Source organism: Ambystoma mexicanum, chromosome 1p (assembly GCF_040938575.1).
Source record: "Ambystoma mexicanum isolate Mex_15411 chromosome 1p, UKY_AmexF1_1, whole genome shotgun sequence".
In the NCBI taxonomy this organism is placed as follows: Eukaryota; Metazoa; Chordata; class Amphibia; order Caudata; family Ambystomatidae; genus Ambystoma; species Ambystoma mexicanum.
The window spans coordinates 606,603,267-606,630,385 of record NC_090921.1 but is presented as its reverse complement, the minus strand read 5'-3'; the positions used below and the strand labels follow the sequence as shown (position 1 = coordinate 606,630,385).

Sequence of the window (27,119 nt, the reverse complement as noted above, 5' to 3'; positions counted from 1 at the left end):
GAGAGGCCTTTGCCTAGCCCAGCGCCTACACCTTCATCAGAGGATGTATTTTTTGGGAAATTTCAAAGGCTCATGCACTCTGACCCCATAAAGGAGTATTTTAAGGGTATTTTCAAGGAAATCTACCCTGATCCTCCAGCTCCACCTTCCACCCCGGCGGTTCCAGCAGCTCCTGTGGTGGTACCACATTTTCCTCTTGGGCCGCCTCCAGCTCTTCCTCCCCTACACCCGCTGTCTCCCATAGAGAAGATACCGGTAGAACGGGATAGCACTTTAAAACCTGTGATGGCCCAGCCGTCTGCTCCCGATTCTATGGATGACCCTCAAGCAGATAAGGATAGCGATGAGCAGCCCCGCTCTGTCAAAGCATTCCATGATCGAGTCCTGCATATAATGGCCTTCCTCGACATTCCAGTAACTGAGGCCCCCACTTGGCAGGATGGGGTGCTTTCGGGAGCGTTCACCTTGTCACCACAAGAGCGCTCCGCCCTATATCTCCAGAAGGACGTTTTGGCTGAGGCCCGTAAGGTCTGGAATAAGCCCCACGCCGGGCTACTTATCAATAAGAGAGTTGACGCCCGTTACAGGCTCTACACCTCTGAGGAGATAGCCTTGGCGTCTTGTCCGCTCCCTTCTTGTTAAAGATGGCGTCTCTAGGGCGCTGAGTACCTGAACTTCCGGTAGTTGATCGTGGTGAGGTCGCCAGGCTGTCCGACAGATGACTGCAGAAGGTGTAACGCGAGAAACCGGTGCAGCCCTCCCCCTGGTGTCAACAGGGCTAGGGGTGGACCAGCTCCCAACGCCACAAGTGTGCACCTCCCTGATTCTCGTGGCGCCGGGGCAGTCTGGAGGGCCGGTGCTTGCGGACTGTATGCTGGAACCTACTTCTGAGAGGTCCCCAAAAGTAGGCTGAAGATTTAAGGATAATGTCCACAAAAGAAGTAGCAAGGTTCCAGGAAACGGCTGGGGACCAATAGTTGAGCTGAGTAGATAGTCCAAGGCAGTGACTGCAAGGCACAAGGAAGGCAGCAGGCAAGTTGGCTGGTCAGAGGAGAGTAGTCCGAGGCTGTAGCTGCAAGGCTCAGGGTAGGCAGCAGGCAAGTTGGCTGATCAGGAGTGAATAGTCCATAGCAGGGTATGGCTAGGCTACAGGAAGGCTGCAGCAGGCAAGGCTGAGGAGAAGCAAGGCTGAAAGGGAAGGAGAAGAGCTAGGCAGCCTGAGGGAACCAAGGGAAGGGAGGACCAAAACCAAGGAAACAGAAGGGAACAGGAGGAACAGGAATCCAACAAGGAGAAAATGGACGCAGCGGAAGGCTGCAGGAGCGAAAAACATGATCCGGAAACAAACCGCGTTGAGATGCGGTGAGTCTCAAGATTCCATCCCTTAAATAGGGCTGGCAGCACCCGGGAGGCTTGGAACGCAAGCCGTGCTGTCCCCGAGTGCTGCCGTGCCCAGAACGAGGCTTGGGAAGCAAGCTTGTGGCTTCCCAAGCGTCTCGGGGACTGCGCATGCGCGAAGAACAAAACACGGCCTTCCGCGCATGCACGAATCCCGAGACACAGAAACCCCGGAAGCGCCGAGTGCCGCAGAAGACCGCGGTCCCCCCAGCCGGTATCGGGGATAGCAGCGCCAGGATGGGGCGTGCCGGGACCCATAGGTGCGCCCCCTACCCCAGGTAAGTGAAGAGGAGCACCCCCTACGACAGGTAAGTGATGTGGTAACACTTTGCCCCCTCCCAGAAAGGCCAGGAGCCCCAGGTTTCCAAGGAAAGCGGCGATAGAATTCACGGACCAGGCGGGGAGCATGCACATAACTACGTGGTTCCCAAGTACGATCACAGGCGGGGTAGCCTTTCCAGTCCACCAAGTACTGGAGAATCCCTCGCCTTACGCGTGAATCGCAAATCTCCTGTACCTCAAATTCAGGGGACCCCCGGACATCAACAGGTGCGGGACGAGGGGAAGACCGGCCAAAGGTGTCAACCACGTATGGCTTCAAAAGGGAGACATGGAAAACTGGATGCACCCGCCATGTCTGAGGCAACTGCAAACGAAATGCTACAGCAGACAGGCGCCTAGTAATCCTGAATGGGCCAAAATATCGGGGAGCCAATTTGGTGGGCAAATTACGTATGGGAAGATTCTTGGAGGACAACCAAACCAAATCCCCCACCTGGAAAGCGGGTTCCGGGGTCCTCCCCTTATCAGCCTGTTGCTTCATCTGTGCCTGTGCCTCCGCTAAGGTACTGCGTGCCAAGGAGTGTTGATCCTGGATGGAAGTGACGAGCTGATCAGCAGAGGGAACCGCACTAGAAAGTACGGGACAAAAGGGCACCAGTCTAGGATGCAAACCAGACAAACAGAAAAACGGACTCAGGCCAGTAGCAGAATGAACCGTGTTGTTGTAGGAGACTTCAGCAAAAACCAGATGCGACTTCCAGTTAGATTGAGTGGCATTGGCAAAACAGCGAAGGTACTGTTCCAGAGTCTGGTTAGTCCTTTCTGTCTGGCCGTTGGTGTGAGGATGATAACCAGAACTGAGTGTGCGATGAATGCCGAAATGGCTACACAATTGGCGCCAGAAAGACGACAAAAACTGAGACCCTTGGTCGGATATGATCTTTTTCGATAATCCGTGTAACCTATATACCTCCTGAAGAAATGCCAACGCCATCTGCGAAGCAGTGGGTATCTTGAAAAATGGAACAAAATGGGCCGCCTTAGAAAAACAGTCCACTACGACCATGATACAGGTATATCCTTCTGATGGAGGGAGTTCCACGATGAAATCAACCGCAATGGTGTGCCATGGGTAAGGAGGAATCTCAGTGGGATGAAGCAATCCCAGGGGCCTCTTCCTAGGAGTCTTCACCTGAGCACACACAGGACAGCTCTTAACATAACGGTCAACATCATCGGCCCAGCCAGGCCACCAGAACTGTCTAGATATCAATTCTCGAGTTGCTCTCACTCCACGATGGCCACCCACTCGGGAGTCGTGAAACCCATGAAGCACAAGAGTCCGAAGTGAGGTTGTGGGGATATATAGCCTGTTCCGGAAGAAAAGCAGCCCGTTATCTTCAGTAACCTGCGAATGCCTCAGGAGGCCTTCCCGAGCAGGCTCAGAACTTGTGTCCTGTAGAATCTTCTGAAGATAAGGTGAAAGTGTGAACAGAAAATGCCTTGGGGATATTAGTGGCTCATCCCTGTACTGACTTTTCGCGTCTATATCCAAGGATCAAGACAAGGCATCGGCCTTTAAGTTCTGAGCAATGGGGATGTACGTAATATGGAAGTCATAGTGAGAGAAAAAGAAGGCCCATCGGGCTTGACGAGAGGTTCGGCACTGAAGAGACTTCAAATACTGTAGATTTCGGTGATCAGTACGTACTTCCACAGAATGCCGGCCCCCAAGGAGATGATGCCTCCACTCTTCAAATGCAGCCTTTATGGCCAACAATTCCTTTTCGATCACTGCGTAATTTCATTCGCTAGGAGTGAGCTTGCGAGAAAAATATGCCACAGGGTGTTCCAAATCAGTTTCAGGTTCCTTCTGCAAGAGGACAGCACCAACAGCAAAATCGGAGACGTCGGCCTCCACAATGTACGGCATTTCATCATTTGGATGACGCAAAATGGGAGCAGTGCTAAAGGCTTGTTTCAAGATGTTAAAAGCCTTGGTGGCCTGTGAATTCCAAAGAAAGGGCGCTTTACTGCTGGTTAATTGAGTCAAGGGAACCGTGAGTTGAGAAAAGTGGGGTATAAATTGCCGATAAAAGTTGGCAAATCCCAAGAATCGTTGAAGGGACTTCAGATCGGAAGGTTGAGTCCAGTCCTGAATGGCTTGTACCTTGGCTGGATCCATGAAGATTCCTGTGCCACTGATCACGTAACCCAGAAATTCCATTCTTTTCTGATGAAAAGAACACTTCTCAGCCTTAACGTACAGTTGGTTCTGGGACAAACGTTGAAGCACCTCTCGGACATGTTCCACATGTTGCTTCAGGGAGACAGAGAAAATGAGAATATCATCAAGGTACACCCAAACTGATATCCCGATTAAGTCGCCAAAAAATGTTGTCCATGAAACGCAGAAAAACAGCCGGGGCATTACATAACCCGAATGGCATGACCCGGTATTCGTAATGCCCGAAAGGGGTCTTAAAAGCCGTCTTCCATTCATCTCCTTCTTTAATTCGAATTAAATGATAAGCGCCCCGCAGATCCAACTTGGTGAAAACCTGGGCAGCTCGAAGGGATTCCATGATGCTCCGAATTAAAGGCAATGGATATCTATCTTTTCGTGTGATATCGTTTAACTGACGATAGTCGATACAGGGTCGTAGGGTTCCTTCCTTTTTTTTCACAAAAAATAGCGGGAAACCAGCTGGTGACTTTGAGAGAGCAATGTATCCCTTCCTGATGCAGTCTGACAAGTATTCTTGAAGGACTGTCTTCTCAGTAAGGGACAAGGCATATACCTTCCCATGAGGTATCACAGAACCAGGTACCAGTTCTATAGAACAGTCAAAAATTTGATGAGGAGGCAGTGGTATGTCTTCAGGTTCAGAAAACACAGTTTTAAATTCGGCGTATTCCTGTGGGACAGACGACGGGGAACAAAACCCAGGAGGACCAGTACCCCTCGTGAGGGGTATGGAGGAGATCTCCTTTCTTGACACGCCGGGCAAACAACAAACTTGGAGACAATGAGCAGAGGAGAAATCCAGAGTGCGAGCTCCCCAATCGATGGTTGGATTATGGTGAAGAAGCCAGGGCAAACCTAAGACCACAGGATAGGAGGGTGATCTGATGACATCCAAGGCGATTCTTTCCCCATGTTCTTTAATCTGAATATGTAGGCACATGGTTTGTTGACAAATTGGGCCTGAAGATAAAGGAGTCCCATCGATCACCTCGACGGGCAGGACACTTCTCCGGGCAAACAGAGGTATTCCATGACAGACTGCAAATGTCTCATCTATGTAATTTCCGGAGGCCCCACAATCCAATAAGCCTAGAACCTCTGCCTCGTTGTCTAACCATGATAGCTTGATCTTCACAACCAGTAGAACAGCCGGTTGCATGGGCTGGAACAAGGAATTGGAATTGGAAAGGACTAAGTACGAGTCTGGACCTGTCGTTGCCCTTCCTACTGACGACAGGCCTTCTAGTTTTCCGACTTCCTTTGTGGGCTTAGAGGACAGGTACCCAAGAAATGCCCAGCAGCCCCACAGTATAAACAAAGTCTTAAACTTCTTCTGCGTTTTTCGTTCTGCTTCAGAGGGCGGACCCCTAACGGCTCCCAACTGCATGGGTTCTGGACCGGGGTCCAAAGACCCGGAATTTCCGGCCTGAGCGTTGGGTGGTCTTGTGAACATCCGTTCAGCTCGTCGTCTCTCACCCCTCCGTTCTGCCAATCTGTGGTCTATACGCAAAACCTGTTCAATTAATTGCTGTAGGGTGTCTGGCTCTGGAATATTCAGTAATTCGTCCTTATACTCCTCTCTCAATCCTCTTCGAAACAAAGTCTTTTGGGTTATCTCAGGCCACTGGGAGTCGATTGCCAATTGACGAAAACGACCAATGTAGGCTATTATATCCATAGAACCTTGTTTCAGATCCATCAATTGGTTCTAGGCTGTGGAGGCCAGATTTGGTGATTGAAAAACCTCCAAAAATTCTTTTTCAAAAGCTGCGAATTCATTGAGTATGGGGCTATTGGCGGACACCAATGGGGCGGCCCACGCCAGGGCATTCCCAGTCAAATGTCCCAGAATATATCCTATCTTGGCTTTGTCAGAATTGAAATAGGAGGCTCTAAAGAGGAAATGTATTCTGCAGTGGTTGCAAAACTCTGCCACATGTCTTGAATCTCCGTCAAACTTGATGGGCGTGGTCTGGGACATAGCTCCTTCTCCCTGAGGTGCTGCCCCAGAGGATTGTGACACCATCTGTCTTAGACCAATGTTCTCTTGACAGAGTGCTGTCATTTCGGCCCGAAGAACTCGCATCTCCTCCCGGAGTTCTTGAGCCTCATCCATCTCGGAGTCGGAAGGTAGACGTCTCAATCTGTTAAAGATGGCGTCTCTAGGGCGCTGAGTACCTGAACTTCCGGTAGTTGATCGTGGTGAGGTCGCCAGGCTGTCCGACAGATGACTGCAGAAGGTGTAACGCGAGAAACCGGTGCAGCCCTCTCCCTGGTGTCAACAGGGCTAGGGGTGGACCAGCTCCCAACGCCACAAGTGTGCACCTCCCTGATTCTCGTGGCGCCGGGGCAGTCTGGAGGGCCGGTGCTTGCGGACTGTATGCTGGAACCTACTTCTGAGAGGTCCCCAAAAGTAGGCTGAAGATTTAAGGCTAATGTCCACAAAAGAAGTAGCAAGGTTCCAGGAAATGGCTGGGGACCAATAGTTGAGCTGAGTAGATAGTCCAAGGCAGTGACTGCAAGGCACAAGGAAGGCAGCAGGCAAGTTGGCTGGTCAGAGGAGAGTAGTCCGAGGCTGTAGCTGCAAAGCTCAGGTTAGGCAGCAGGCAAGTTGGCTGATCAGGAGTGAATAGTCCATAGCAGGGTATGGCTAGGCTACAGGAAGGCTGCAGCAGGCAAGGCTGAAGAGAAGCAAGGCTGAGAGGGAAGGAGAAGAGCTAGGCAGCCTGAGGTAACCAAGGGAAGGGAGGACCAAAACCAAGGAAACAGAAGGGAACAGGAGGAACAGGAATCCAACAAGGAGAAAATGGACGCAGCGGAAGGCTGCAGGAGCGAAAAACACGATCCGGAAACAAACCGCGTTGAGACGCAGTGAGTCTCAAGATTCCATCCCTTAAATAGGGCTGGCAGCACCCGGGAGGCTTGGAACGCAAGCCGTGCTGTCCCCGAGTGCTGCCGTGCCCAGAACGAGGCTTGGGAAGCAAGCTTGTGGCTTCCCAAGCGTCTCGTGGACTGCGCATGCGCGAAGAACAAAACGCGGCCTTCCGCGCATGCGTGAATCCCGAGACACAGAAACCCCGGAAGCGCAGAGTGCTGCAGAAGACCGAGGTCCCCACAGCCGGTATCGGGGATAGCAGCGCCAGGATGGGGCGCGCCGGGACCCATAGGTGCGCCCCCTACCCCAGGTAAGTGAAGAGGAGCACCCCCTACAACAGGTAAGTGATGTGGTAACACTTCTTCGACGGTGGTAGCAGTGGCCATGCTTCAATCCAAGCCCGCCTCTGCGACCTCAACACCTGCGGCTCAGATTCTGTCCAAGGAAGACAAGATTCTGGACTCCTTCGGCAAGAAGGTCTTTGCCAACTGAGCACTCCAACTTCGTCAAGCAAATACCGAGCTCATCCTGGCTGCAGCTAATGTGAGGCTTTGGAAGGAGTTGGCTGATTTCCTGCGGATAGGCTAGACGACTTCAAAGCCAGTTTGTCGGACGCCAGGGTGTTGGCACAAGATCTGCTGGAAGCTGTGGCACACCATGTAGATACCTCAGCTCAAGGCCTTATGGTGGGAATTGACACTGCCTGCCAGGCATGGCTCCATGCAACAAAGTTTTCAAAGGATGTGCAAGACAAAGTTCTGGACCTTCGCATCGACGGAAAGGAATTGTTTCATTCTTCTACAGATGAGGAACTTACAAAGACCAAGGCGAGCACCCAAACCGCCAAATCTTTGTTGGTCCTGTCGAAGGTCCCAGCTAAGGCCCCTTATACTCAGAGGTTAGGGTCTCACTCTCGATCCTTCTCTGGCTTCAGGGAGTTTCAGAACCACCGGGCGCGCAGAACTGAACCTCCGGTTGGCGGCACCAGTCGAAAACTTTTTCTCTCGGCATCAGCCTCCTATCCAGGGGCAGGTAGTCTCCCTGCCGACAAATCAGAAACTTCTAGACCTTAGGGCGGTGGAACCTGTTCCCCTTGGGGAGCAAGGGGAGGGCTTCTACTCTCGTCTGTTCACGGTGCCCAAACCCAAACAGGCTGGCCTGCGCAAAATCCTCGACTTTCCCAGTTCAATCTTTCTCTTCCCCAAGAGAAATTCCAGATGATCACCCCCTGTCAGATAAAGACCTCTCTACAGAAGGGCTACTGGCTCAGCGTGGTTGACCTTCAGGATGCTTATATGCATATCCTCATTTAGTTTTCCATGGGGGAGGAGCATTTCCAGTTTCGTGTGCTCCCATTTGGTCTCAGCTCAGCACTGCGTGTCTTTACGAAGATGATGTCGGTCATCGCAGCTTATCTTCGGCTACAGGGTATCCATGTGTATCCATATTTGGACGATTGGCTGCTGCGCAGTTCTTGTCCACTGAAAGCCTTGAGCAACCTTCAGTCTCTCCTCCAGCTCCTGTTCCACCTTGGGCTGTCGGTGAACTGGCGGAAATCCTCCATGACAGTCTCTCAGGACTTGATCTTCCTGGGTTTTCGTTGGAACACGATCGATTGCAGAGTGTACCTGACTGGGGACCGAATGGCGGATCTGTTGGCCATGTGTCAGGTGTTTATGCAGTCGGAGAGCATGTCGGCCTGGTGGTTCCAGAGGCTTCTGGGCGTCATGGATTCGTATGTGCTGGCTCTTCATCTTGCTCGTCTCAAGATGAGGCGGACACAGATGGCTCTTCGGGGCTCATTGCTTCAAGCAGTGGACACAGATTCCAAAATGATACTGGTTCCACCTTTCATGAGGGCGGACCATTTGTGGTGGTCGTCTCTCGGCAATCTGTTGGTGGGCGCACCCTTCCAGGACCCTTGCCCACTTTTGACTGTCACGACGGATTCCTCCCTTCTGGGTTGGGGTGCAATGCTGGATCATCTTCAGGTTTTTGATCTTTGGTCGCCACAGGACAGACAGCTTCATATAAATTATCTGGAGCTCTTGGTGATATTCCTGGCGCTTAAAGCGTTCAAACCAGGTACTGTCAACAAGGTGATCTGTATCCGCAAAGACAATGCAGTGTCCATGTTCTATATCAACAAGCAGGGGGTACCAGGTCTCCTCCTCTTGTGGATCTTGCCATTCAAATTTGGGAATCGGCCATTCAGCATGGTATCTGGCTGATAGCAGTACACATCCCGGGCCAGCTGAATGTCACTGCAGATGCCCTCAGCCGACGAGCAATTGTCAGCTACGAGTGGGAACTGAACACGGAGATCCTCTCTGATATTTTTTGCTGTTGGGGCACTCCAGAAGTGGACCTCTTTGCAACGTCTACAAACGGGAAACTTCCAGGAACGGGCTCGGAGTCTCTTCACTGGGGGATGCTCTCGAGATTCCATGGCACAACATGAAGGCCCTGCCAAATAAAGTCCTCTCTTCGGAAGGGCGACTGGCTCAGTGTAGTGGACCTTCAGGACGCATACACGCACATCCTGATATGGAGGCCGCATCTGAAATATCTGTGGTTCTTCTTGGGAGGGAAAAATTCCAGTTTCAATTACTCGCTGGTGGTCACAGCTCGGCAAAGCGCACCAGAGACTCCTCAGAGGGCCCCCGCAGCGGGTCTGCCAAAACCGGATCTTTTTCTGCGGTTCCCCGTTTGGGGGCTATGGTTGAGCCCAATTGCTCTGGGGCTCTGGATACCAGGGTTGGCCCTGAGATGTTCGCATCTGGAGCTAACTGTACCGAGTCTCAGCTCGAGGCCCCTCTCCAGGTGTACCAGGGTTAAACCTGAGGTTCCCCTTTTTGGGGCTAAATCGGACACCAACAGAATTGAGGGTCCCTCATCGAGGGTCTTGGCTGTAAGGTATATCTCTCAGTCTTCCCATGCGCACGGCCGTGGCGATACCAGTTCTGTTGAGGGGGCAAAGGAAGGCGGTCACGCACCACAGGCCTTCCAGTACTTGCTCTGCCGAGGATTCTCCACTAGAGGCTAGTTCTAGGGCAGTCCCTAACGTGTTGAGTAAACACCTTAGATCTGCCAGTACCGGCTCTGCCGAGGTTCCATGTTTCAAGGCTAAGATGACACACAATGCCCTTCACTCCCCTGAGGAGACTATTGCCTCACTTGCTCCTGTGACGCAGTTCGCCCCAGGCGTTGACAAAATGACGGCCCAACGTCTGACCACGGTGGCCATTTTTAATACCTCCCTTACAGCAACATTGTAGTTCATGTTCTCAAGAACAATTCGGTGGTAATGTTTTATATCAACAAGCAGGGTGGCCCCAAGTCCTCTCTCCTTGAAGATCTTACCATGCAGATTTGGGACTGTGCCGTCCAGTATTTTCCATCAATGGGGTACTCCAGAGGTGGACCTCTTTGCAACTTCTTCAAACAAGAAACTGCCTCTTTATGCGTTCACGGATGGGCTAGGAGCGTCCTCCCTGGGTGATATCGTGGGACAGCATGAAAGCTTATGATTTTCCTTCATTGCCTTTGATACATTGGTCGCTCTGCAGGTTCAGGGGCACATCGAACTGCGCTCTCCTGTTCAAGGCTCTGTGGTGGCTAGCCAGATTCTGGTTTTCGGAACTACAGCATCTGTTGGAGCTTCCCCTGATGAGATTGCCGCAGATTCCCGACCTGCTTCACCAGAGCATTCACCAGATGTGGCACCCCTCCCCACAATCGTTCAGCTTGGTGGCCTGGTGCAAGTGGGCAGGAAGCCTTCTGCGAGGGCTCAGTACAGGAGCAAATTGCTCCGATTTTTTTCATTGGTGTTTAGCTAAACAGCTCGATCCCAGGCAAGCTTCAGCAGAGACCGTTCGACATCTTCTGTGTCTCATCTGGCCGTTTCTGGCATCCATGTTCTGTTATGCAGAACTTACTTATCCACTATTGCGGCCTACCTGTCCACGAACAGCTGTTCCTTTTCATTGACTAATCCAGTCATCAAAAGGCATTTGGCGGGTCTCTTCATCCCTTCCCGCTCTGGCGTTATGCCGTAAGCCATTTGAACCCCTGGCCACTTCGATCTTAAGTATCCTTCTCAGAAGGTTGCGTTTCTGATTGCAGTAACATCGGCGAGGCAAGTAAGTGAGCTTCAAGCTCTTTCTGTGGAGCATCCGTTCTGTACTTTCCACAGGGATAAGGTTGTGCTTCGCACTCATCCTTCCTTCCTTGCTGTCTAAGGTGGTTATCGATTTTCATTTGAACCACTCGGTCTGCTTTCTTAACTCGGCATCTCATGCCGAGAGAGTTTTACACAACTTGAAATGAACGAGTGAACTCAAGCTCCTCACAACTTTTTGTCACATTCAGAGACGTGAAGGGGGAAACCAGCTTCTGAAGCAACTACCCCTGCTGGATTGCCTCATGTTTCAGAAGCCTATAGCATTCAAAGCCTTCGACTGCCGAAGAGCATCCATGCACATCTAGTCTGTGGCAAAGCGACTGCTGTTGCCTTCCAAAAGTATGTCCCTTGGGAGTCCACCGCCAAAGCGGCTTTGTGGGCCTCCCCATCGGCTTTACCTGAGCTCCAGGGCTGATGCCCAGTTTGGCCAGGCTGTTCTTCAGAACCTGTTTCAGTAAAGGGGTTTTCCATCCACCCGTATTACCTGTGACGTGTGCTTGGGAATCTCCCATTAGTATGGAGGAAAGGGGACGGGACGTAGGAGTATAACAAAGTTACTCACCGTAGTGACTACCTTACTCCTAGTCCATAGTCACCTTTCCTCCATAAGCCCACCCGCCGTCCCCTCGAATAAGTATCCTCTATTATTGCTTAAATGGTCGGTAACCCCGCCCTCCTTAGCTCCACCCAGTGCATCGCCCATCAGTCCTTTTCTCTGCACGTTTGGGACTGGACGCACTTGCATCTTCGGAAAAAAATGTCTTTCCAGTGTCCTTCTCTCCTGCTCCGGTTGAGTAGTCGCGTAGTAGTCCGTCTATGCCGCTTCGGTTAGATTTTCCTTCTTGTTCTTCTTTCGATCGACACTTCGCTAGGGCGAATCCCCATCCTCTTTGTTTAGAGTGTTTGGGTCCGGATCACCGGTGGTACTCGTGCTTCTACTGCGCTTCCCTTTCGGTCCGGGCACTTCAACGTCGTCTGGAGCGGTGGGAGGAGGTGTTTCAGCACGTACCTCCCCCGCATTTTCAGAGTTTCATTGACGAGAAGAAGAGATGCATGGTAAGTTCTTTCGTTTTTAGGGCACCCGACTGGGGGACTCCTTCCTGGGGTCTTCCTGGTCCGGGAGGGGCTTCAAAAGCTCTGTTACCGAGGTTTCCCCTGAGGTGCCTTTCAGGCCTAAAAAAGGTACCAGAGTATTCTCCGAGGGCCCCCGTGAGGGGCCTGCCTACACCGGATTACAATCCGAGGCCCCTCCTGTGGGTGCTATTCAACGGGCCAGTTATACTGAGGCTGGGGGTACCGGAGCTTGCTTCGAGGTCTCCTTGTCTGGAGCTTCCCATACAGACACCGGGGCGTGCCCTGAGGCCTCGTTAGAGGCTTTCTGTACCGAACCAAGGTTCAAGGCCCCTTGTGAGGGAGCTGTTACCGGACCCGGGTCCGAGGTTCCTCTGTCTGAGGCTATGGTGACCGACAGAACTGAGAGGCCTGTAAAGGTCTTGTAGGTGAGGTGGATTCCTCATCGTTCCCGCCCTGGTGGTGATACCGGTTCTGTCGAGGGGGCACAGAGTGAAGTCGCTGACCGTAATTCCTCTGTTACCGGCGTGGCCAAGGTTCCTCTTTTAGAGGCTAATTTGGCTGACAGTATGTCTCAGAAACATCCTAGGCCACACAGTACTGACTCTGCCGAGGTTCCTTGTGTCAAGGCTAAAGTCAAGACCACTGACCCGTCTGTGGAGACCCCTGCCTCATTCACACATGTGACACACTTCTCCTCAGACGCTGACAAAATGGCGCACATTCCTGCGCGAACTACGGTGGCCATTTCGGACTCTTCCCTTACAACTACGCCATCGGCGTTGGGTGCTGGGAGCATTTTTTCAGGTGAACATCGTTTTCCTTGTGCGCCATTTCATCCAGTTTATGACTGGAACGCTCGGATGCCATCACCGCACACGGTCTCGCTTCCTGCGGCATCTGCGCCATTGATCTATGTTAATACAACTGGAGAGGGCCCTTCTTGGCAGGCCTCTCCCTTGCGGCCCTGGAGCTACTCCACTCATGAGAGTCCTCCGCCCGCCTCAGTTTCTAAGCCTTCGGTGGAGGATGCCTTTTTTGGAAAATTTTAGAAGCTCATGCACTTTGACCCCATGAAGGAGTATTTCAGAGGTCTTTTTAAGGAAATCTGCCCTCCAGTGCCGAATCCTGTGCCGACGGTTCCTGTCGTAACACCCGTTGTTCCGGCAGCTGTTCCACCCAGCCCTTCCACCCCTGCCTCCCTTGTCTCCAATAGACAAGTCTTCGGCGGAGCCAGATGTGACAGAGGTCGATCTGGATATGTTGGATGACACACAAGGGGATCAGGATGGCGATGACCAGCCCCGCTCTGTTAGGGCGTTGCATGACCGGGAACTGGACATGATGGTTCTCCTGGATGTTCCAGTACCTGAGGCACCCCTCTGCAAGAAGAGGTGCTTTCTGGCCCGTTCACCTTGTCTCCTCAGGAGCTCACCGGCTTGTTCTTCTACAAGGACGTTTTGGCCGAGGTCCGCAAGGTCTGGGATAAGCCACACTCTGGACTGCACGTTAACAAAAAGATTGATGCTCGTTATAGGCTTCATACTTCAGAGGAGGTAGCCTTAGCGTCTTGCCCGCTCCCTTCCTCCACAGTGGTGGCGGCTGCCATGCTACAATCCAGACTGGCTTCAGCGTCGTCTACAGCGGCGGCTCAGGTTCTGGCCAAAGAGTACAAGCTGCTTGACTCTTTTGGGGAGGAAGATCTTTGCTAATTCGGCCCTGCAGTTGCGCCAGGCGAACGCAGAGCTCATATTAGCGGGTGTTAGGGGGAATTCTCATTCAATTGCTAATTTCCCTTACCTAGTGAGTCCCCAGTAGCTTTGCTGGATTTCTGGAGTTCATTTTTTTCACTTGGTAAGAGTGTGAGCTTTCCCCCCACTCTTACCAGTGTTTTGCCATGTGTATTTCGTCTGTTTTTGTGAGTATGGACTCTGGAGTACACCACTTCAGTAGCCCCACTCTTTTGTGTGTTACACTACACCTTCAGTGCAGTGACACAGGGTTGTCTTTTAGACTTCCCACCAACTCCATTTCTGGGGCTGACTACTGTCCCCCAGAAAAGGGTAAAGTTGCCATTAACTTTACATAGTCATTTAACCACAGATCCAATACACCCCATTTTACAAGGAGTATTGGAAAGGGTTAATTCTTAGCCCTTTTTATCTGTACCTCACAGAGCCTTGTTTTGCTCTTTTTAACATTTAGACTTGGCGGGTGGCAGTGGTATCTACCCTAACTTTTCTACCGCGGTTATACTATATAAACATGGTACTGTTTTAGGCTATTATATTAGCCTCGAACATAAACCCGCCTGACCAAATACTCTTTCTTTTGGCTCCGGTCGGGTTTATTCGCCATTTCTTTTTGTTAGTCCTTCTTGTGCTTTACTTTGCGTGGCAAACCGGGTTTGCCTTCTTTGTTCACCGTCTTTTGGCAGGCTTCTACCAAGAATCGCTCCTGTAGGCGCCTGAGTGTCTAGGTGGGCTGAATGTGAGGGAGGGGTGTAGTCATCCCCTGCACAGGGTATCCTAGGAAACCCAAGTCGCTCTTTGCCATGATTGGCTGAGGTGGTTGTCCGGGCTGGACAAACCCCCTGCTGCGTGATTGACAGCCAGGCGGTGTGAATGGGGGATTTTCGCATAAAATGCAGGACTCTTGGGCTAGAAGTCAGAGTCGCCACTGGAACTACAAGGAACCGAAGAGAAGCGGAGAAGAAGACGGCTGCTGCAACTACCCCCGTCCCGGAGAAGCCCTGCTGCAGTCCTGAGCGATCTACCCTTTGACGACCAGAGGAGATCCAGTCTGGAGTCTTCTTCCCTTGAGCTTGGTGGGGTCAACCAGCTCATCTTCCACAGCTAGAGAATCCTCTTTGTGGTTGAAATCGCTGCACACTGCTGTAGTGGTCCGGATAGCCATCTGAAGAGCCTCTCCTGTTTTAAAGAAGCGCACATTTTATTCACCGACCCTGCTGCTGGCTTCATCCCTGAGTAGTGCAGACCCCGCCAGACGTCCTCCTTCTCGTCACCATGACCAAAGCCGCAGGAACCGTGGGTCTGCAGGAAACAACCAGGAACAACTGCCGTGGCACCAGCTTCTTCCTTGAATAAGGTGCTGTGTTCTGCTTCGAGGAACTAGGGTGAATCCCTTTTCTCCTCATCCAAGGCTTGCCCTTGTCTTCCCTCCTTCTTATAACTTTTGCTTCCTCTGTTGACAATATCCAAGTACTCCTGGCAACGTTGAATCTTGAACTATCTGACTGTGTGATCCTCGACAACACTAACCCGGTTCCACTTGACACTGGCTCTGGCCTCTTGACTCTTGTATTTCTATCAACGAGTGTTCTCTGATTCTGTCTGCCCTGACAAAAGTATTGCCTATGATTTTTGCCCCCAACTCTCTCTGGTTAGACCAGGTGCTAAGTGTGTTTTTGCCCCGATAACATTTCTCGCCGCGGATACGCGTTTCATTAATACGACCGAGCTGTTAAAAAGTGATTGCATATGTATTCTCGATAACGTCTTTTGTTTCACAACACCGGTCCACCAAAACATAAGGTACTTACCTTGGGTTATTCTGTGCCAAGAGAATTGGTGGGTTGTATTTTATTTTATGTGTGGTTTTGAATCTATAGAAGAGTTGTGTTTTATAACAGATGGTTTAAAAATAAATGTAGTTATATTGTTTACCTGAAACCTTGAGTCAGTGTTTGCTTGAGTCACAGTAATTGTGGTCCCTTTGTGTAATCTCTGCTACTGCTCATATACTCTTGAGATGAGCCTGGCTGCTCCACTACTGATACCGCTTTAACATAGTAGTACAGGCTTGTACCAAAGGTGAACTTGTATTACCACGTGTAGTCTTAATTGTGTGTAGTGGTCCCTAAGGGCACTGCACAGGATTCTGCCTTACAGCGGGGGCAAATATGAAAATGTGGAAAGGTCTGATGGAATTTGAGGAGTTCATTCCTGCAGACAAGCTGGACGAATTTATGTCTGGTGCCAGAGTTCTGGAGCAGGATATGCTTGAGGCTGCGGCGCATCATGTCGACATCTCAGCTCGGGGCCTCATGATTGGCATGGACACCTCTCGTCAGGCTTGGCTTCATGCCACAAAGTTTTCGAAGGAGGGTCAGGATAAAGTTCTGGACCTGCCCTTTGACAGCAAAGAACTGTTCCATTTGTCAACGGATGTAGAGCTGACTAAGATTAAGGACAGCACCCAGGACAGCACCCAGACAGCCAAGTCCCTGTCCGTTCTGGTGAAACCTCCCTTCAGGGCTCAGAGAACTCCCTCGCAGCCTCGGTCCTCCTCTGGTTTTCAGGGGTTTCTGGATCGAAAGACAGGTAGAGTCGAAACTCCAGCTGGAAACTCCTGTCGGCGTCAGCAGCGAGGCCGATTTTTCTCTCAGTCCTCTGCCTCCTCCTCAGGATCTGGGGGTCTTGCCACTGAGAAACCCGCTAAATTAGGTTTTGCGTCTCACTGGGAGGCGTGGCAGACGATCACCGAGGATCGGTGGGTCTTGTCTGTTGCTCGGGCGGACTTCCGCTTGCTCCTTCACCCTACCCCACCCTTCAATCCTCCCTTCCAGCAGTCAGAGACGCCCTCCCTCAGAGCCGAAGTCCAGAAGCTTCTGGATCTCAAGGCGGTGTAACCCGTTCCCCTAGGGGAGCGAAGGGAGGGCTTTTACTCTCGTCTGTTTACAGTGCCCAAACCCAACCAAGCTGGCCTGCGCACCATGCTAGACCTTTCCCAGTTCAACCTTTCTCTGCCCCAAGAGAAATTGAAGATGATCACCCCCTGTCAGATAAAGACCTCTCTACAGAAGGGCTACTGGCTCAGCGTGGTTGACCTTCAGGATGCTTATATGCATATCCTCATTTGGTTTTCCATGGGGGAGGAGCATTTCCAGTTTCGTGTCCTCCCATTTGGTCTCAGCTCAGCACTGCGTGTCTTTACGAAGATGATGCCGGTCATCGCAGCTTATCTTCGGCTACAGGGTATCCATGTGTATCCATATTTGGACGATTGGCTGCTGCGCAGTTCTTGTCCACTGAAAGCCTTGAGCAACCTTCAGTCTCTCCTCCAGCTCCTGTTCCACCTTGGGCTGTCGGTGAACTGGCGGAAATCCTCCATGACAGTCTCTCAGGACTTGATCTTCCTGGGTTTTCGTTGGAACACGATCGATTGCAGAGTGTACCTGACTGGGGACCGAATGGCGGATCTGTTGGCCATGTGTCAGGTGTTTATGCAGTCGGAGAGCATGTCGGCCTGGTGGTTCCAGAGGCTTCTGGGCGTCATGGATTCTTATGTGCTGGCTCTTCATCTTGCTCGTCTCAAGATGAGGCGGACACAGATGGCTCTTCGGGGCTCATTGCTTCAAGCAGTGGACACAGATTCCAAAATGATACTGGTTCCACCTTTCATGAGGGCGGACCTCTTGTGGTGGTCGTCTCTCAGCAATCTGTTGGTGGGCGCACCCTTCCAGGACCCTTGCCCACTTTTGACTGTCACGACGGATTCCTCCTTTCTGGGTTGGGGTGCAATGCTGGATCATCTTCAGGTTTTTGATCTTTGGTCGCCACAGGACAGACAGCTTCATATAAATTATCTGGAGCTCTTGGTGATATTCCTGGCGCTTAAAGCGTTCAAACCAGGTATTGTCAACAAGGTGATCTGTATCCGCAAAGACAATGCAGTGTCCATGTTCTATATCAACAAGCAGGGGTTACCAGGTCTACTCCTCTTGTGGATCTTGCCATTCAAATTTGGGAATCGGCCATTCAGCATGGTATCTGGCTGATAGCAGTACACATCCCGGGCCAGCTGAATGTCACTGCAGATGCCCTCAGCCGACGAGCAATTGTCAGCTACGAGTGGGAACTGAACACGGAGATCCTCTCTGATATTTTTTGCTGTTGGGGCACTCCAGAAGTGGACCTCTTTGCAACGTCTACAAACGGGAAACTTCCAGGAACGGGCTCGGAGTCGCCTCACTGGGGGATGCTCTCGAGATTCCATGGCACAACATGAAGGCCTACGCTTTTCCGCCCCTTCCTCTGATCCATCGGGCACTTTGCAAGCTAAGGAACACAGTGAATTGCTCCCTGCTGTTCATAGCCCCTTGGTGGCCGGCCAGGTTTCGGTTTTCAGAGCTTCAGCATCTATCAGTGTGCCCGCCGCTCAAGCTACCGCTGGTCCTCGATCTGCTTCATCAGAGCGATCGGCAGCTGTGGCACCCCTCCCCACAATCGTTCAGCTTGGTGGCCTGGTGCCGGAGTTCAGATCTTTAGAGCATTTCAATTTGTCCGCGGATAATATGCGCATCATTCAGGCAGCCAGGAAACCCTCTACAAGATTTCAGTATGGAAGTAAATGGCTTTGTTTCTGCCACTGGTGTTTGGCTAAGCAGCTGGACCACAGGGAGACTACTATCGACATGGTCCTGTCTTTTATTTCACATCTGGCAGAGTCTCGTTATCCATATCTTGTCCTGCAGGACTTATTTATCGTCTGTTGCTGCTTATTTGTCCAGTGACCAGTGCTCGTTTTCACTGTCTAATTAAAAGACACTTTGCGGGCCTGATGCATCTTTATCCTCCTGTAGGTAACCTGTATTGAAGGTGGGATTTGAATGTGGTCCTTACGGCCTTGTGTCATAAGCCTTTTCAGCCCATGGCTACAGTTGATTTTAAGTACGTTTTGTGGAAAGTGTCCTTTTTGATTGCTGTGACTTCAGCAAGGCATGTAAGTGAGCTTCAGGCCTTGTCGGTGGAGCATCCATTCCTTACTTTTCATAAGGATAAGGTTGTTCTGTGGATGAATCCCGCCTTTCTTCCGAAGGTGGTCTCTGATTTTCATTTGAATCAGTAAATTTCATTGCCTGTCTTCTTCCCAGACCCGGCCTCAGAGGCCGAAAGGGTTCTGCACTGCTTTGACGTTAGAAGAGCCCTTAAGTTCTATCTGGTCATAACATCTGAGCTTTTTGTGACCTTCGGAAATCCACAAGGAAAGCCGGCCTCGAAAGCGACCATCTCCCGATGGATTGCTACCTGTATTCCTGAGGTGTATACCATTCAGGGTCTTCGGGCCCCAAAGGGAATTCATGCTCATCTTGTGCGGGGCAAGGCGGCTGCCATTGCCTTCCAGAAATATGTTCCCTGGGAGACCATTGCGAAAGCGGCTATGTGGGCCTACCCATCGACTTTTTGTAAGCATTACTGTCTGGACCTGAGCTCCAGGGCTGATGCTCAGTTCGGTCAAGCTGTGCTTAGGAACCTGTTTCAGTAAGGAGTTTCCTTCCACCCGTAATTCCTGTGAGGAGTGCTTGTGAATCTCCCATAAGTATGGAGGAAAGGGGATGGGACGTAGGAGTATACTAAGGTTACTCACCGTAGGGACTACCATACGCTAATGTTTCCTCTGTTATTGCTTAAAGGTCATAGACCTGGCGATAGAAAAGGACTGATGGGCGATGCGCTGGCCGCAGCTAAGGAGGGCGGGGTTACGGCGGTGTGCGGTACCCCGCGTAAAAAAGAGAGGAAGGACACATTTTTGAAAAATGTGATGCTTTTTACAAAGTGCTCCGGTCCCGTCCCACATGACGGAGGAATGTCCCATAAGTATGGAGGAAAGGGGACTATGGACTAGGAGTAAGGTAGTCATCGATTTTTCACTGTATTCTCATTAAACAGTATATTCTCTCTTCTAACCTATCTGAAATAAAAAAAATAGTCAATTCTTGAGTATGAATCATGGACCGGGGAATAGAATGAAAACTCCCTCTTCCCCCGAGTGTAAAAACCTCAAAATATCTATCAGATCAAACATTTCAATAAATCCCTGAAAATCCCTACTCAACTTTTGACCTGTTAATCTACAATCAGATGACCTATCCAATCTGTGGTCCCATACACAATTGAAATCGCCCCCAATAATAATACAATCACCTTTCATACCCCGCAAAACTTTGGCTAGGGCGTTACAAAAACCATCGCCACTAGGACAAGGTCCATACACGGAACCCAAAGTTATTAATCTCTCTTCATACCTAAAATCTGCCAAAATAATCCAACCTTCATCATACATTGACATATTTTCTACTGCCATACCCAGCATCCTGCAAACTAAAATCGCTGCCCCTCTTGATTTCGAGTAATAGCAATTTAGTAAAACGTTCATATATTTAGAATTATTGCATATTGTCTCTGAATGTTCTAACAGGTGCGTTTCTTGCAAAAACACTACATCAGCCTTCTTCCTCCAGAGCCTGACCAGTATTTTCTTTCTTTTCTTAGGACAGTTTAAGCCTTTTACATTCCAAGTGACAACCTTTAATGAACCATACCAAAGAGTTAACAGAATGCATTACTAAATCAAACTGCAGTAGGTCATCCAGGCTAACTTTGGACCATTTTACTTCCCCATTATTACATCAGCTGGTGGTAAACGAGTGTATGTATGTTACCCCTCCCTTTCCCCAACATACACACAACACATAGACCACAAAACACAAAAACAAAACCCATCTTGATTGAAAATTGTCCAGAAAACAATGGACCTTTTAAGAGAACAGTTATGTACAAAGCTTTCACAAATCTGAACTATACTCCCAGAGCCCATGCCCAATCCAGTACCCTAAATTCTATGATATCCCCCATTACTTTCTAAATCAAAACTATTATAAGTCAGGCTCATCTCAGTAGCCCTTTCCTCTATACCCATGTGTCCAACCCCCACGCTACACCTTTCTTCTTCAACAAGGCATCCATTACAGTAGAATGTACATATGTATTTGCATGGCCACAAATCCCATTGAAAATATTTTCAGTCAGAACTTCCCATAGACTCTTACAGATAGCTGCTTGAATAAGGAACTAACATCAGGATTAATGCACTTCAAATTTAACATCACCCACTGAAACTCTACCATAAATCATCCTCTTCCCCTTACTATTATTCTGGTCATTCTCACATAGCTGTGCTCTAACCAAACAACACATTCATTACTAGTGCAATGAGTACTAGTTACTGCATAGATAGCCACGTTGAACATCACAGCCACACACGCCTATTAAGTAAAATATCTATAAGCCTCAACCGCCTCATTCTCCTGTTGTTCCATAGCTTAATGCATACCAATCCATGGCTAACACCCAGGTGTCCCTAAGCTGTCCTTTGATCTAAGCCGCTTTAAACATAAAACATCCAATGAACTGCATTGCATTATCCCTAAAACCACTGCTCTAGCATTCATTTCCTAACCTATAAACATTAGCACGTCTCCGAAAAACTTCCAACCCTAATACTCAGCATATGGTCAAACGCTATGTCAAACATGCTACATCCGTTCTCCCACTATTCTGTATGTTAATGCCAAAGATTTTGCTCCGAGTCCGCTGGATAAAAGCTTCTTCCCTCACACCAGGTTAGTGTAAAATGACTGTGTCTGTTGGACTGTGTATGACGCTCGCCAGCCGGGTTCAATGTTAACGCTCGTCCAGGCTTCATTTTTTGTAGCGAGTCTGTAAAGCCTCATAATTGGACCCACTTTCGGCGTTACCTCCATCCGTGTGAGTGTATTCACAAATCACACCGTCCGTGGTCCGACATTGTGTTACTGTCCCAACTCAAACTGGATGTCTAACCAGTCATCCTCACAAAGCATATTGGTCATAACCACTTCCACTGTTATCTCAACTTTTGAATGCGATCGGGCGTTGCACCGTCCGTAAGCCAGCAAAAGCAGCACCATCTCGAGGCAAGCCAAGTGGGCATTCACTGTCCCCCACTGAGTGAGTCGTCCCCAGCATCAATCTTCCTCCAGTCACGCCACAGAGTTCTCTGCACACCAAATCGGATACATGGAACTGGCATCGAGCACGTCCGGCACTCTCGGGCAAACACGTTGCTGCCGTAGTAACATTGTACGCCGTTGTTGACCGGGTGCTTTACTCTACACCCCTTTGTTCGTACATCATCCAAATTTACCTATATTGCGAAAACCGTTGATTTTAACGGCTGTCTCACACATATTAAAGATATATATATATATTTGATAAACAAATTAAACAAAAGTCACTTACTTTGAATTATACAAAAAAGACATTGGATAGTCAGATGTTAATCCAGAAATAAAGTTATCTTTTTTTTTCGGTGGTGCTCTCTTTTAAGAAATAGGACAGTCTCCATAGGTGTAATGTCTAGGTCAGACAAAAAAGCCTCAGCGCTCCTGTTATCCATAAACGAATGAATCTGACCCTCAATCACCACCCAGAGTATTGCAGGATACACCATATAGTATTGTAACATCTTACTGCTCACCTTTTCTTTTGCTGTGTTAAAAGCTTTCCTTTTCTCCAGTACATCTCTACTTAAATCTCCAAAAATCATAATCTTATTTCCACCCCAAGACAAATTGCCTAGCTCACGTGACTTTTTGAGTATCATTTCTTTTTTTGGTAATCTCAAAAGCGGCCCAGCGCTGGCTTCTGCCCCAAGGACCTATGGGCTCTTTCCATTTCCAAAGGGGTGTTGGGGTCCAGGTTTAACATAGAAATCAATGCCTTCTCCAGAAATGCCATGTGATTGCCCCGCTCCACAGTTTCAGGGAATCCAGCCACTCTTATGTTGTTGCTCCCAGAGAAGTTTTCTTGCTCAGATAACTTGAGTCAGCTTTTCATTTTAGATTTCCAGATTCCTTATCTGATCATGCAGCCTCATAGTTCTATAGCAACCACTTTTGTAGTAAGATCCATGTATTTATCCTCTGCATTAATCAGCTTGGTTTTGATTTCTGCAATGTCCAAAGTCACCTTTGTCAGGCGATCCAAAAGTTTGTCATCCCTTCTTTCAGTATCGTCTTCCCCTTTCTGTCTTTTTGCAGGCTGGGATGCTTCAGCTGGGCCAGGATCAGCCATTGTAATGAGAGATGTAGTCTTGGATAGGGCACAGGAGCACAGCCTTCAAGCTGCCATCACAGGCACTGACAGTTCTAGAATCCCACGATGGTATGTTTTTAACTGAAAATGAATACATTTTGAATGTTTTTTTAAAAAAAAAACAGATCAAGTGCCCTGGCTTTGTGTTTCAATACCTACCTATTCTGATTTAATGTATGCAGATGTCAGGAGGTGATTGTTATTAGTGTGTTGGTATTTTAGTGGCTAGCTTCTGAAGCCACCCAGGAGGCACCCACTTATAGAGGCTGAGCGCTGTTCTTTTTAGAAACTGGTGTGAGATATATATATATATATATATATATTCACACACACACATACATACATACAAGGGATTAGTAATTAATATCCTAGACATCTGAATCCATACACGGTTAAATGCAATGTGCAATGACGATTATCTACTGTTCAAACAATAATTCCAAAACTCCTGGCTCCTAATCATGTCATATTCACTTTCAAAAGAGCCTCAATTGCACATATACAAAGTACTGTAAGGAAGGCATGGTATCAAAGTAAGACAGACACAAGTGATCACAGTTCAAGGGTGTTTATTAAACTGTAAAATGGGTGCGATAAACGCCTAATCTAAACCTAAATCTAAGATGGGAGCAAGCTACGACCATCAAATAATAATAATAATACTGTCCAAGGGGAGTCTAGTCAAATAAAAGGGCCTATACTAAGACACCTATTGCCAATCCTTACCGCTATATTACAAAAGAGTGTGGGATAATGTTCACAAGAAAAGAAAGAAGTGTTCACCAAATGATAAGTCAGGATTTTATGGCTGGGATCTCCCTTCCCCATGTTTTTTAGCACGAGACAAGGCGGGACTCTCGAGCACAGCACACTCCTGGGCTTCTCCGACACAAGCTTACAGTTCCATTTCTCAATATCAGGGTCTTCTCCCTTCTTTCTCATGTAAAGTCTCTTGCTTTGCATGAGAAAGAAGTCTCTTCTCATGCAAAGTCTCTTGCTTCAGAGGGCTTGATATGTCAAAACAACAAAACAAAAGAGCCTTCATTTAAACTTTTTACATCAGGTGATTACCCTTCACCCGTGGATCTCCCTCAGATAGGCTCCGAATCTTCTCTGTCGTCGGCCTCCCTCAGTCGGGATCAGACCAACCACTCACTGTGGATATCCCTCAGTCGGGTTCATACTTGTCATCACAATGTGGTTCACTTAGCTTCCTCACAATATGGGATTCACTTCCCTTCAATCTCAATCTCCTTATTTGTAATATTCACAAGTCTTAATGTCTTTTTAAACAATCCCCTTTGGGTTAGTGAGGTCCCCCTCATCCGGGTTCAGACCTTCTGTAGCACTTGCCAACCTTAAACAGAGTCTTCCGTAGAGCAATCTTGTCTCGCTGGGCTGCTCCATTAGGCTACAGCAGGTTCAGGTTTTCACACATAAGCTGTTCGCAGTGTTTCCCTTAGCCAGGCGCAAACGCCGGTTTCACAATGTCAAAACCTCTGCAATGGGTCAAGGACTTTCGATTGTACAAGGTATTTGGCTTCACCCTTGTATGACTACCTTAACACTTTATACCAGCCTTCCCTATGGCCTCTTGGTATTTTTAGTTTCTTTCTTCCCAATGTTCAATACAGTCCCTTTGTTCATAAGAGGGGTAACCGCTAGAGACCTTCGACTGAGCGCCCACGTGGCACCGAACCACTCTATCTCTGGTGCCAAGTTTGCTCACAAAAGACCTTGTGTCTCATTATCTTCTTAATGTTGCCACTGCAACCCTGGGCCCAACACATCAGGTTCTTCAGACTCACCGGCTGTGCTGAACTCGTCGGCGGTTACTTTGTCGCTGGAGTCAAGGACGGTACCGCAATGGCAACCGCGTTTCTCTTACCTGGCTATCAGTGCGGGAGGTTTCCATGTACTGCTGACATCCACTACACCGCTTGCTGGCTGCGATTCCAGGTCTTACATTTCTTTCATTGGAGGCTTTGCGGGTTTGGGTTGAAAAGGGCAAGGGTAACTCCCTCCTTGACTTACTATCTGGTCTCACCGCCTTTCTCCTCCGTTTGAACTCTCGACCTGGAATGACTGCTTTCTCATGCGTTCGGTCTTGCTCAGAGTATGCTCTCGTGCTCTTCCTTTTATCCCAGTGGGGAAGGGAAAGGACAGTCAGGCGTGTGTAGTTGTCAGAAATTGCCTGACTTTGCCTGACACTTGTGTTGGGACATGTCAGGTCACTCACGCTGGGAGAAAGTGTTTTGTTGGAAAAGGGGGCGGGGGTATCCTACTATATCCTATATACTTATATACATAAATATCTAAATATCCTACTGAGCAGCTGGGGACTAGCGGGTGATACACCTTCAGGTTTCTCACAGGATCTGGAAGTTTACATTCAGTTAAAACGTGTTTAGCACTTTCCAATAAATATTTAAGTTTACAGATGCAACATTGTCTGTTATTTATCAGCAACTTCAATATTGGGCCATGTACAGCCAAAAGAGGAATTTGGTTAGTATGCAGAATTGGCATCTGGTTTCTAATGGCAGGAGCTGGAGACATTAATAAGTATGCCCGTGCCAATGTATACTTATGAATCACCTGCAAAACAGCCAGATAATTTATCAGCTTAGACAAATGGGTATCATTTTGGTTCCAATCCCATAAATTTACTTTCTCATCAAAGCTTTTTTTCAAGTGATAATAATCATCAACCGCTTCTAACCTTTTGGTCCAGCCAATTTGTGCAAATAGACATTTTTATTTTATTTTTATTTTTTTTATTGATACAGTTGATCAACTTTTCAATACATTTATACAAATTCATGAAAAATACAAAAGTTAGTCATTTTAAAATTACAACCTAAAAGAAAAAATATAAACTCTTTACGTTTTTCCGATTACTGTGGTTTGCATTAAGTATAACACAAAAAAATGAAAAGAAAGAAAAAGAAAAAAAGAGAAAAAAAAACAAAGAAGATAAATAGCAACTAAGAAACCAAGTCCATGAGCAATCGGCTAAGAACAATAGGAACCAGCAGAGTCATAAGCACATGTGCATCTCATTTATACAGTCTGATGTACTGGGCTGTTTAAACAAAGAGATTGCTAACTAGTGAATAACCGCAGGAGGTGACGATCTCCTGACTTCATCATTATCCAAGATTCACAAATTTATCATCTTGTATCTTCAGCGATATCAAATAGTTAACAATGGCTATTCTTACTTTATTTGATTGAGTATTGTACACATAGTACCAGAACCGCTCAATAGACAAGGATCTATAAGCTTCAAAGTGAGATTTGAAATATTAAATTCTTTTATCTATCAGCATCGGACATACCGCAATTAGATGTAACAAGGTTTCAGATGCTTTAGGGTCTTTGCAAAACCTGCAGAAATCCTCTTACAAAGGAATCAGTTTCCTTTTGGCTTGCACATTTTTAGTGTGCCTTATATTCAGCCTGAATCTTAAAAATAGATCTCTAAATTTGGCTCTCGGAAACTTTATCACATAAGTTTCCGGTGTCCTTATTTTTTTGTAATGATGGTGTGCATTTTTGCATGTTTGGTGTTCTGGCATTGTTCATACGTGTTGATCCAATCCCATATCCTGATTTCTTATTTCGCTCTATCAGGGTTTGTTACCAACATTTCTTCAGATACCTCTGTATTCAGCAGGAAGGTTTTTACCTTCTCCCGCCATAATAACCATTGCCACATGCGATGTCGTTTTCATGTATGTGGATAAAACATGTAGAATAGTATTGTCATACAGGCTCATCATACATTTGCGATAGAGACTACACAATTCCACATGTACATGGTATACAGAGAAGAGAGGCCCATTTCATATCGTATTAGACACATAGGGACCGCTTTAGGTACATGTAATAATTTTTTCCAAAAAGCGCCTTCCAATCTACACCAGGACATCTCATTTTTCCATGACCTAGTCTCTGCACCACATATTATCGTGATAACAGCCTTTTGGCAATAGTAAATCAGTGTAGGTTTTATTGAAAATAGGCCATATTTATGATTAATAAGCGAGGCCTGAGAAGTGGCAGTCCTGATTTTAGTCTTTACTTTATCGTGATAAGGAACATCAGAAGCCAAGACATTAC

General features: G+C 48.4%; 1 protein-coding gene across 3 annotated transcripts in view; it reads left to right on the top strand.

The window, feature by feature from the left end:
- Nucleotides 1–27,119, top strand: part of CAPS (calcyphosine) — an 830,344-nt gene that overhangs the window by 130,863 nt on the left and 672,362 nt on the right. Inside the window, exon 2 of one of the 3 annotated variants that reach the window (XM_069649586.1) lies at nucleotides 22,940–23,063. The exons of the other annotated variants lie outside the window; for them this stretch is intronic. The gene's annotated coding sequence lies outside the window, so the exon portion shown is untranslated. The remainder of the gene's footprint in view (nucleotides 1–22,939; nucleotides 23,064–27,119) is intronic. 3 annotated transcript variants of the gene reach the window in all.